Genomic DNA, 13,566 nt, shown 5'->3' on the forward strand with positions numbered 1-13,566 from the left:
GTGGGCGTTGTGCAGCAATGTTGCCCTCCGAGGCAAGGCCCCCTGATGAAGGTTTCTTCCCTCGTTTAGAGACCTCTGCTTGCAAGTCTTCATGGGCGGTCCTTTTCTTCCCGTGGGGAGAGGGGACGCTAGATTCTCCTCCCCGTTCATCCTCCGACACGGGGGTATTAATTTCCCCGGTTGGGATGCGTGACGTACCTCCAACATTAAGTCCGCCTTTGGCTTCCCCATGTCTCTCCTTGTCCTCCCCTGATGGCACTTGATAAGGTGCACGAGCCAGCATCCTGGTTAGTACAAGATCCGGTGAATCTTTGGGAAGAGGGGCCGAACACCTGATCCTCTCCGCCTTTCTTATCCAGTCCTGGCTGAGGGTGGTTTTTCAGAGTAATGTTGTGACAAGTATAATGACAGCATGGTCGGTGATGGAATTACTTACCTAGGTATCTAGACGGTTGCAGTCGAGGCCCACATCCTTTGTGGTGACCGGACACTTTATTCGTGATCCAAAGAATAATTGATACATTCCTTCGGGCGTCCTGCCGAAGAAGTGCTGAACAGTTCGCGGTCCTTCCGGGTTTTACTCCCACATACGAAGAGGTCGACGTTGACACGGCAAGACCCGACGAACTAGCATTACTTGAATTACTTTGACAAGATTGATATCCTTCTTGAGGAGATCCCGAATGCGGCTTTGCAATGTTCGCACGTCATCAACCGATCCCCAGTCCAGCCCCTTGTTGACCCATGATGCAAGTTGTGGTGGAGGGGCAAAGCGGAAGGCCGGGGCAGCCGCCCACTTCCTTCCTCGAGGTGCTGTGATGTAAAACCACTCCCGTTGTCATAGGTCGGAAACTTCCGGGAAAGAACCCTTTGGCCATAAAGCATCAACGCCTTTGCTTATTATAGCACCTCCGCACTCTGCGTGTCGCCCGTCGATCATCTTCGGCTTCACATTGAAAGTCTTGAGCCATAAGCCAAAGTGTGCGGTAATGCGGAGGAAGGCCTCACACACAATGATGAACGCTGAGATGTGAAGGAAGGAATCTGGAGCTAGATCATGAAAATCTAGCCCATAATATAACATGAGCCCTCTAACAAAGGGATGAAGACCGAAGCCTATCCCTCGGAGGAAGTGGGAGACGACGCTCTCGTTGGGTTTGGGGGTAGGAATAACCTGCCCTTGAGCAGGAAGCCTGTGAAGGATTTCGGCGGTCAGATACCTAGCCCCCTATGCTTCTTAATGTCCTCCTCTATGACAGAAGAGGCCATCCACCGGCCTTGAAGGTTGGATTCGGACATGATTGAAGGTCCGGAGCACTTGGACTGAACTTAGGGTGTTGGAACTCGAGGTGGGGGAAGGGAAGGATCAGGCGTGGAAAGAAAAGGACAGGTCTTGACCTCTTTATACAGAGGAAGAATGTCAAGTGTCCTCTATGCAACCATTTGGAACTTGTCTAAACCAAGGAGTCGTACTAATGGGGCGGTTGGGTTACCCACGCCCGTATTGATGAGAATCCCATGATAAGGGGGACACGATCTCTGCTTCGACAAGACGTGCCAATAAAACCGCCTCGCAAGATGTGCAGTAGCAGGTTGAGAAAAATGGTTCGAATAATGACCGGGCCGCGGCGTGATGCCATGCTATGAAAAAGTTGTCAGCAGATTAGACTTGTGGAATATTGTGCTCTCTACGGTGGTATGTGGAATTTGTTTTGCAGAGCCGGACACGATTCTTTTGTTCAAGATCTTGTTTGGAGTATTCGGAGAAGGAACCCGCCTTGCAATGCCGAAGACAATCTGCGTGCCGGACTCATCGTCATTGAAGCCTGGTTCAGGGGCTACTGAGGGAGTCCAGGATTAGGGGGTCCTCGGACAGCCGGACTATATGCTTATGCCAGACTATTGGACTATGAAGATACAAGATTGAAGTCTTCGTCCCGTGTCCGGGTGAGACTCTCCTTTGCGTGGAAGGAAAGCTTGGCAATTCGGATTTGTAGATTTCCTTCTCTGTAACTAACTCTGTGTAACCCTAGCCCCTTCCGTGTCTATATAAACTGGAGGGTTTAGTCCGTAGGACCACAACAATCATAATCATAGGCTAGCTTCTAGGGTTTAGCCTCTATGATCTCGTGGTAGATCAACTCTTGTAATATTCATATCATCAAGATCAATCAAGCAAGAAGTAGGGTATTACCTCCATAGAGAGGGCCCGAACCTGGGTAAACATTGTGTCCCCCGCCTCCTGTTACCATTAGCCTTACATGCACAGTTCGGGACCCCCTACCCGAGATCCGCCGGTTTTGACACCGACACCCAAAGCTTATTCTCAAGATTCCACCATACCTACCTAAGGATTGAGTAAGATCCTTCAAATAAGTTGTCATCGGTGCAATAAGGCAATAAAAATTGCTTCTAAAAGTGTTAGATCATTTAGTGTAAGGGAAAATTGAGCGTTGTACGAACTTGTGATGGCAAAGAATAAAAGTGGCAGACTTCATAATAAAGGTTGCTATCATATGGGGCAATATAATGTGATGTTCTTCTGCACTAAGGAATTGAGCATACAAACAAAAAGTGCATGGCAACCTCTGCTTCCCTCTATGAAGGGCCTACCTATTACTTTTATGAATTTACTTTCATACAAGAGTCAAAACTTTTCTCTCTATTCCTTTTTATTTTTCTCTTTTGGCAAGCATCATGTGGTGAGGAAAGATCTAGGCACATATATCCAGTTGGATATGGGTAGCGTGAGTTATTATTGTTGACATCACCCTTGAGGTGAATATGTTGGGGGGCGAAATTATAAGCCCCTATCTTGCTATGTGTCCGGTTGAAACGTTTTGCTCATGTGTAAGCAGTGAGTGTTAGCAAGCATAGAAGACTATATGATGGTTGAGTATGTGGAGCTCTTACTTGGACTCTGTTGAATAAGTTGAATTGCAATTGTTTGGTGACTAAGAATATAGGTTGTTGAGTTTCAAGAGAATTCATTGTTCGAATCTTAACATGTGAATTGGTTGATACTTGAACATGAGAAGTTTTATAAGAAAGAGTTGTTGTTATGATGCTAGGGTAAGTGATTGAAATTATCATTGATCAAACTTATGCACTTTGCTAGCATTCACACTTCATAAATTATTTCTTTTATCATTTACCTACTCAAGGACGAGCAGGAATTAAGCTTGGGGATGCTAATACATCTTCAACGTATCTATAATTTATGAAGTATTCTTGCCATGTTTACAACAATTTTATAAGGTTTTGGTATGATTTGCATGGAACTAACTCGGACTGACGTTGTTTTCAGCAGAACTACCGTGGTGTTGTTTTTTGTGTAGAAATGAAAGTTCTCCAAATGAGCTGAAACTTTTTGATGATTTCTTTTTGAAACAAAAGAGACACCTGAAGCTTCATGGAAGGACCAGAAGTGAAGGAGTAGGGCACAAGACACTGGAGCGCACCTGGGCCCTTGCCCGTGCCCCGGTGGGTTGTGCTCACCTCGCAGCCCATCTTCGTGTGATTCCAACTCTGAAAAATCCTATAAATACCAAAAAACCCATAAATAACCCTAGATCAAAAATTTTGCTGCCTCAAGCCTTTGTAGCCACGAAAAACCAACCTACACCCCGTTCCGGCACTCCTTCGAAGGGGGAGATCATCACCAGTGGCCATCTTCATCATCCCGGTGGCCACCATGATGAGGAGGGAGTAGTCCACCCTCGGGGCTGAGGGTTTTTACCAGTAGCTATGTGTTTAATCTCTCTCTCTCTCTCTCTCTCTCTCTCTCTCTCTCTCTTGTTCTTGAGATGTCACCATCTTGATGTATCGCGGGCTTTGTTAATATAGTCGGATCATATGGTGTTTTCCCCTCTCTATCTTGTTCTGAATTGAGTTTTCCCTTTGAGATTTTGTTTTATCAGATTGAATAGTTTTATAGATTTGAGAACACATGATGTATGTCTTGCTATGAATAGCCGTGGTGACAATGGGGTATCATATTGATTCACTTGATATGTGTTTTGGCACTCAACTCACGGATACCGAGGTGACATTGGGGTAATCTATGCATAGGGGTTGATGCACGTTCTCATCTTTGTTTCTCCGGTAGACATCTTGGGGCACTCTTTGAGGTTCTTTGTGTTGGATTGAGTATTATGAATCTGAATTTTTTGATGCATATCGCATAATCAACTCACGGATACTTGCGGTGACATTGGAGTATCTAGGTGACATTAGAGTTGGTTGATGTGTATCATATGGTGTTATTTTAGTATGAACTGTTGGTTAGATTGATTCAGAAAGAATAGCTTTGTGTTATTTTAGTACGAACTCTAGGATAGATTGATCAGAAAGAATAGCTTTGAGGTGGTTTCGTACCCTACAAACAATTTCTTCTTATGTTCTCCTCTAGATAGGAACTTTGGAGTGATTCTTCATCGCACATTGAGGGATGGTTATGTCATCCAATTATATTAGCATTGCTGATAGATTGCACTAGCGAAAGTACGGCCCCTAGGTCTCATTTTCAAGCATTGCAATACCCTTTGTGCTCCGTTTTATCAATGCTACCTTGCTGTTTTTTATTGTTCCTACCACAAAAATCAATATCTACTATCATTACTACTATTTTATTACCATCTATTCACCGAACTAGTGCACCTATACAATTTACCATTGTATTTGGTGTGTTGGGGACACAAGAGACTTTTTATTATTTGGTTGCAGGGTTTCTTGAGAGAGACCATCTTCATCCTACACCTCCCACGGATTGATAAACCTTAGGTCATCTACTTGAGGGAAATTTGCTGATGTCATACAAAACTCTGCGCTTGGAGGCTCAACACGAGTCTACAAGAACAAGTTGTGTAGTGGACATCACATACATGTTACACTTAAGTTGGACGTAAAGTGGTTTCAAATATTCGAATTCACCTTAAATTGGATTCTACATTCTGAATTCGAGTATCGGCATTTGTAAATCAAATTCATATTTGATAGTGAAATACATCTTTGTTGTGCTTTTGAAAAAATATAAAAAAAACATAGGATGATATATAAAGATTCGTATAAGAGTACAAACTGGATTCAAATTTAGTTGCCAGGGTAAACGTGAATGCTTATTGTCCCAAAATTTGAAACAAGTGGCAAAATATCCACTCCCACGTCGGCTGCCCGAAGCTAGGTGTTTGCGAGATGGAAATTACTGTCAACCCCTTACACGGACAATCCATTGGCCCGATTTCCAATGTTCTCAATAGGGGTAGGTTACTAACTTCAATTAGACACGACACGGCCGCCTCTTAGCCCGTTCAGACACGGTTGGCGCCAAAAATAGGCGGCAGAACACATTTGATTGAAACTCGTCCGAAAGACCTCTATCTCTCCCTCCATTTCCCCATTCATACACGGTGGGCGGCAAAACAAACTCGACTCAGACGAAATCAATGTAGGCAAGCATTTTTGATAGGGGCTGGTTTGTAACTTCACTCAGACGTGGCACAACCGCCCTACCTGTCAGCCCCGTTCGTACACCGTGGACGCCAACCGTGGGGTCCAAAACACCTTCTCCTCGCCCGAAATCGCTTTGGGAAAATATTTGGGAGATGCGAGATTACCGTCCTATCCCCAACCAACGAGACATCCAAATTTTAAACGGGGGCTAAGTCCGTAACTTTCCCATATTTTAGACAGACGCGTCTGAAAAACATGGTTCCCCATACCTCTCCCTCCATTTTCCCAGTCATACACCGTCCGCACTAGAACACCATCCCCACACAAACCTCCTCCGTCTGCCACCCCATCCATCACCGCCTTCCTCCACCATGCTGGAGCGCCTACCAAGACCGCATCGTCCACTACTAGAGATGGACGTTTCTCATCCATGCTGACGGACCAGAAGCCTTGCATCGCGTCCTCTCGCTTCATCGGTGCCATCGTCCTCTTTGCGGGGGCCGCTCCCATGAGCTTCTCGTCCACCACAATGGGACTTATCCCCCGATGCACCTGTCTACCATCGCAAATCTGCTTCAACTCCACCAACATTCATCACACCCCCGATGCCTACATGCCGTCGCATGAGAGGTGGTACTACTTCATATCTGCTCAATGTTATGATCTCAACCAAAAAATAGATCGTAACTTGGTTACTGTACTTTCTTTTCAGCTCTTAGAATTTAGCTCTTAGTTCGAAGCAAACAATCGTTGCTAAATAGCATTTCTGCGGTTTGCAGCTTCAAATCTGCCATGGCACAATCATAATAGGGTTTAATTGATCATGCTTAGGGTTTTCCCCCTCTTATGATCACTACTAGATCAGGATCGCGCCCTGGCGCAAGGGTGCCGGTTCCAACGACTTTTCCTAGAGGATAAAGATCAAACACAAGTTGTATTAGTAGCAAGGAAAATTTTAGCACATCTATTCAACAGAACAATCCATTTTTAGGTTTAAGAGAAAAAAGAAACATTCAGTCTTGTACCAAAAGTAAGGCATAATCGAGTTCAAAAGTGTCACAAGATTACAATAGCTAATTGCATTTAGACTCACTGTCCCATAAGGAAAGGCAACATCAAGTTCGGTATGGTCATTAGATTACAAAAGCTAATTAGATGACATTAGGTACAACACTTAGCAGGAACATAAGAGAGCAAAAGCAAAACTAATGCATGAGATTAATATGTCAGATAGAAGAGCCTCCGTTTACAATAGCAAAGGAGATAAATTAGTGGAGATCCCATCCAAACTACTATAGAGACCTCATCCCGCCCCGTGATGGTGTTGACCTGGAATCCAAGAGGATGAGAAAGAGAGAGTACCACAAAGTTACATCAGTGGTTATTAAAAAGAATGATCACCAAAAAAATTGATCTAAGAGAATGGTCTGCCAAAAATAATGGAACAAAAACTCTCCTAAGAGAATGGCCAGTACATAAAACTATCTCGTAAAGGAAACCATAACTGCATCAATACATAAGAAAAAATTATGTCCACCTCACACCAATAGGAAGAGAGAAGCACTACGTTCCTAAATCTGGGGGAAACCATGATACTCAAATAAGTGTGATCTTGAATATTATGATGCGTCAAACTTCTTTTAACATATCATATTTGATTTAGCTTTAGTAGTAGAACAAGAGGAAAATGAATCAAAACTTCCACATAGGCATTGCTACAAAAGAAAATTGATGTTTGAAGATAACGCAGAAGACACATCCATTTTATTTCCCTTACACTTTGAACATAGAGAGAGAGAGCGAGCGAAAAAATGAATATCCATAAGAAAGACTAACAAAAATGAACTTTAAAGAAAAGCAAACTAAAATAGGGGACGAGCTAACATGAGGCTCCGGACCACAATGGCACCCTTTGCCATACTAACGAACAAACTAAAATTCGGATGTCATCAAAGCATTCTTATCTTCAAGCGAAGAAAGTTTTGGTATAACTAGGAGGTAAATGCCAAGCTATTGGCATGCTAGTGTACGTATCTAAGCATGGTATAACCAAAGAAACATAGAAATAAGATAACTGAACTTTCTTAAGACAGAAGAGTGAGATATGAAGAGCACCATTTTCCAATAGGGGGGAGGAGTCAAGCAATGACATCACATCCAAAACCAAAGCTGAAAGGACTACTGAGAATGGAGCTAACATCACATCATTGGAATATATATCCACGGATAGATCGAAACTTTAAACTTCTTCAAATACTGGTATAGAGTTGCAAGTACTAATGATGGTGCTCCATAATGCAGGGAAATCATACCAAACCTGCAAATGAACCAGATAGTGATCAAAATTAGTACCAAACCTGGAACTGCCTGTCAAAATCCTTTCAGTGATGAGTATATATTTGACATGACAATGTCACATCTGTTTGCCATTATTTTTTGTCTTCTAATCATATATGGTTTATAATCACAGGTTATGAGAACACCCAACAAAATAGACCGCGCGCTTATTTAGACACGAAGAGGGTTAATTGGTTAAATAAATCATTCCCTGTCAGTTTTAACAAACACTTGCTCCATCAGGTTCAGATCAGTAATCACCTACTGCTACTTTAGCAGTGATAAACTTAAGGACTACTTGATTGATTAAGCGATCATCATCCGAGGAAACTCACAAGCACGTTCAGAGCAGCGAGCGTCGCCATCCCTTCACGCGTCTACTGAGCACACGGAGTCAAACAAACAAACAGAGAAGTCGATCAGAGGATGCATGGCAATGCCAATGGCATGGATGTACAGATCCATCTTCACTTCAGTTGAATCCAATTGATATAGATACATCAATACTATTTCATACCTTGGATGTTGATGCGATGTGAGGCACGACGACGACATTCTTCATCTCAGCCAGCCCTGGCTTCATGTAAGGCTCATCCTCAAAAACATCAAGGCCAACATGGAACATAGGATTCGCCCTCAGGTGCTCCACCAATGCAACCTCGTCGATCACCGGGCCACGGCTCGCATTCACCAACACTACCTCCATCATCGCTAGCCGCTCAGGGTTTATTAGGTAGTACGCCGTCTTGTCCAGCACGGGGTGCAGGCTTATCTGTTGCCATCAACAGAAACAGAGTTCCATATCTCAAATGTAATTTTTTTTCATCTGTATTTTGAAAATTGCAATGCCCCAGTGCATATTGTATCTAATTAACTGACCACATCAGCCTCCTTGAGGACCTCCTCCATGCTGGAAGCCCTCTTCCATGTCAAGGGCTGCTCACCATTGGCTTTCAAGAACTGGCCATACGCGGCATCATAAAAACATTATTACACATGCATTAAGTCGACATCAAATGCATAAATAGCTGACACAAGAATAATAGTGCCGTAAATCGGTATGGGTAGGTAATACAATTTACCTGTGATGAATTTCTCGAGCCGTGTGGACTGGTACAGGTCGAAGTAGATCAAGTTCATCTTGAACCCCTCAATCTAGCTGTGTGGACTGGTACAATTTACCCGTGACAAATTTAGTAATGATTAAAAACACTTCTAAAAAATCTTAAGCAGGCCCTCATCTATTATATTATTTATCCCTCATATCCACTTGTCTAGAATTATTTATCCCAACGTATGTTACAACAGATAATATCAGTCATCGAGATAATTTCAGTGCCAATAAAGTTCAGATAGACAAACTCATCAGAAATGACCATCCAAGGACAGAGCAACTAAAATAAGAACATGATCAAAACGGCAAAGAAACGAGGGGGTATCCGACTTAATACCCAGAAGTGCCTCGATTGCTCGAGAGCATGCTTATATCAACCATAACGATCATCATAGCCCTGGCTATGTCCCATACAGTAGCCGAAGTAGGAGGAAGATGCAGCTCACCGAGGGAGGTTGTAGCCGAGGCATTGCTCAGTGGGTGCCAGAGTTGTGGTTGAACGACGTCCAACCGACGAGGAACCGCTTCCTACACTCCTGAACCGGCATAAAAAGAAGCAGGAGCTCATCATTTCCCATCGCTCCTGAAAAAATAGTAAAACAAACAAAAATTAATGCTTTGTGACTGACCAACAAGGATTAAAAAACTAATTCTTATAACTGAAGGTGCTCTGAACCCAAATCTTTTCTTCATAAACATGGAGAAACTCTCATCAACAGAGTAAGCTTGCGACATATAATTATTTTTTATAAGAAAGAACACCAGATAGAAGCTAACAAAATTAAGTTTAGAATATACCCTAGAAAATCAATAATTGTACAAAAATATTGTGGGCCAAATGGAATTAATATAGGCCACTAACTAAAATGAGAGGAACCAAACTTTTATATTTTGACCAATTTTTCCACATTAGTCTGAAGCTCTTGTTATTTTATTTATCCAAATTAAGAAAGAAGCAGACATAATGGACATAGACCAAGCATACCAACCTAAATGGACCAGCCCAATGAATGTCTACCTGACAGCATACTACTTCAGCATACTAAACAGAAGCAACAATGGTACTCCCTCTGTAAACTAATATAAGAGTGTTTAGATCATTATTTTAGTATTCTAAACGCTCTTATATTAGTTTACGGAGGGAGTACTTACAAATTGAAGGGTTCAGGAAGGATCTCCCCCTCTACCAGGAACATGTTGGCAATTTTGATATTTCACTTGAGCAAGTAGTCATGGATATTTACATCAAGCCTGCACGACCCACCACAAGAAATTAAAGATAACATAATTCATCCCAAGAACACATCCAAACATTGAACACCTTATGGTGGTGTACCTTTGTGGAGAAGTAGATCTGGACAGGCTTGTCACTGGTGACTAACATCCCCGTGCCCTTCTCCTCCATCCCAACACAACATGTTCGTCTCCTGCAGTTCCATGATGATGTGTGGATCAGTGGTGAGAGAGAGAGAGAGAGAGAGAGGACCTGCAGCCGAACCATAAAATAAAAATACATGCTTGCATACATACATCACAAGGTCAGAACTTCATAAGCACATTTGGACGACAGTACATTCTTAGTAGACAGACCTAGCATGATCTTTTCATTAGTTGATTCAATTAATATTTCAAAATAAATTTTATTTGCACAAAATTAAGGTCTAAGATGAACCATAAACAACTCATGCAATAAAAAAATCTCTAGCAATGCAAGTATTATGGCTTCCATAGCAACACACAAGTATTTGGCTAGTAATTTCATAAAACTGCGAGGGATCATACAATATATGCCGGTTTTCCCAATCAACAATGAACTACAGTTCCATAATAACAAGTGATTCCAATTAAACACAAGTGCTCAGAACCATGGAACTTGAGCTTTATAAAATCATGCTACTAATTATCTTAGCCACCAATTAAACTCAGATGCGGACCATGGTCAATTGTGGGTATACACGCTCGTCTGAAATATCGTCCACTAAAAACATAACAACATTAATCCAGTTAACACATACCTCAAGTACTGAAGAACTGAGGTCCTCTCCACCATTTTGACCTATCGGTTTGGGAATAAAAAACTCAGGGTCGATTCCTGCATGAAAGGTAAGAAATCAGCTCTAGTCGGAAAATAGAGGAAAATGTAAATAAAATGTACTGTGAAAACATACCATCAACCATGAATCCAACCACCATTGGTCATATCCTCACCATGGAACAAGTCACTATCTTCATTTTCTTATGGAGTTTGAAGGAACAGACATTTTAGTACTGTTCTTCTGAACATCAGTTTTCAAGTATTAACTGCAACTCAAATTAATTACCAGCAGTAGGATCAGGGTTCAGTTCAGCACAATGGCAGAAGGCATCAAGAAGTGAATCTACCGAACTTCTGTCAAGGATATCAAGCATTAATTTTCTACAAGAAGGTAAATGCTGATTTTATAATTCATAGCAAAAATGTACAGGGAGTTACATAAAGTGTCAAGCCCACAAGTTATTCTCCTGGGGCACTATAGCATTCAGTTATGACCTTAGAGATGGAGGACGACCTGGCAGAGAGGTCTTCTTATAACACTATAATGTAATTTCTCCTACAGTTATTGCACATCAGAAGTCATTATCTACGGCTGGACGAAATTACCGCAAGCCAAGTACAAAAGAACTTACTTCTGATATTGCTAGCAGAGGAAAACCTTGGTCCGCCCAGGCCTGGATGAAGAAGCACGCGTTGGATGGAGAAGCCAACGAGGAGCACACATTGGATGGAGAAGCGGCGGAGAGGAACCGGAGTCGGAGTCGCCCAGGCCTGGCCTCCTCCTGTCGATGTGCCAGCCGGTGGTGAAGGCGCACTCCGCTTGACCTCCACCCGTCGCTCCGCCTGGCCTCCTCCCATTGATGACGTGAGGTCGACCTGCCGTGGATGCGCCACCGTGGTCGCTGGGACCTCTCTACTGCACCTCCTGTAGAGCTAGGGTTTCAGGCGCAGGAAGGGAAGGAGGGCTGTAGAGGTTGGGCGCCGGCCAGGAGGGGGTGCCGGCCAGGAGGTGGAAGGAGGAGGTCCGGCCCTGAAGACCCCGCCGCCTCGGAGGAATCGATCCCGCGAGGGGCCAATCCACCGGCCACAGGAGATAAGGCGAGGGGATTGGGAGAAGGTGGGGGCGCGGTGGGGGTGGTGGTGGACGACGGCGACGACACCGGGGAAGTGGGCGGCAGGGGTCCGGCGGGCAGGGCAAAGGAGACGGCGGTGGCATTCGGGTTTGGGTGGAGGTGGGCGGCGACGTTAGGGGAGGGGGCTGGGATGCGAGGACGCGCGGGCGGGGGCGAGTGTAGGGAGGATGGCCTGGCCGAGCGGCGACAGCGGCGGCAGCCGGTGGGGGCGGCCTAGGGTTTGGACGGGGGGAGAGAGGCGAGGAGGAGGGAAGAGGAGAGGAGGACGCGCGAGTGGAAGAGGAGCGACGGCTAGGTCACACCGATATGGCGTGGCTGGATATTTTTTAGCCCATGTGAAATGACCAAAATGCCCTCGGCGGCCACCCAGTTTTACGCGCGGTGGCACGACCGGGAGGTAACTCCTCATTCAACCCATGCTATAGGGGGTGCTGGTTTCGATCCGACGGCTGACGCCCCTCCACCGCTCGATCGGACGTCCGTAATTCAATCAGGCAACTCGATCGGACGGCCAGGAATCGCAAATCGCTGAGGAGCCGGGGTTCTCGAGCGGTCTTGTTTTTCTGGATACGATCAGCCTATGTGCTTCGTGTCATAATAGCACTGCTCCACCCATCAAGCTAAACAAGTTTAGTTGTTCAAATACGAATATGATATTATTAAAATAGAGTCGTTTAATCGGTCAGCTAAATGTTCCTAATTTAGTTTCAAAAATGCATGTACGCTGTTGGGGTGTGAATCTACAGGGTTCGACCCAGACCCCGATTCCCCTCTGTTCTGCTGTGCTTCCGATCTCTACTCTCCCCCAGCCACCTTCCTCACCGGCGACTTGTTGTCCCCGGCCAGCATGACTCTAGGAGGAGATGCCAGACTAACAGGAGGTCACGAGCCGCTCGCCCAACAACGTCACCACTACCCGGGCGCGCCGCCGTGCCTACCTTCCCAGTCCGTTCAGGGCTCAGGCATGCAACACCCACTAAGCCAACCTGATTTATCCTGAGATACGTCCTCAACACTCAGCAGTCACTCCTCATCACGCATTTTGTAATTGATTCATTATTCATTAGGCAGGACTGTCATTAGGGTTTGTTGTGTACTGAGTGCTACCTAGACTTAATGGTTCAGATATTTCAGTAATCTTTAGTGCTTGTAAAGTTTACAGGGTTTCAAAATTCCGGCCCTAGGAACAAACACTAGGCATGTTGGATTGTTGGTCATAGTGACATTGACCCAGATTACTACTGTAGGCCAGGTTTGTTGACAATTTTACTTGTCTTTCTTAATCATTCAATATGATATCCAATTATTCATGTCAATTAGTTGCAAACAATCGTTTGGGTGGGACGCTAGTACTTAAACTAGGGTTGCTTCTTAGTGCTAATCTTGCATTTATGTGCTAGACCAACTTCTTGATTCAGATTTTGGACGGTCTCTTACTGCAGTTACAATTCTGCATACTTGTCCTAGTAAGCTCACAGGTAATGATTGATTCACTA

At 44.1% G+C, this 13,566-nt stretch overlaps 1 pseudogene; it reads right to left on the minus strand.

Annotated features, from left to right (window-relative positions):
• Positions 1-6,497: 6,497 nt before the first annotated feature.
• Positions 6,498-11,095, minus strand: LOC119309637 (annotated as a pseudogene).
• Positions 11,096-13,566: the final 2,471 nt, after the last annotated feature.

The sequence above is a fragment of the Triticum dicoccoides genome, chromosome 5B (genome assembly GCF_002162155.2).
Source record: "Triticum dicoccoides isolate Atlit2015 ecotype Zavitan chromosome 5B, WEW_v2.0, whole genome shotgun sequence".
Classification (NCBI taxonomy): domain Eukaryota; kingdom Viridiplantae; phylum Streptophyta; class Magnoliopsida; order Poales; family Poaceae; genus Triticum; species Triticum dicoccoides.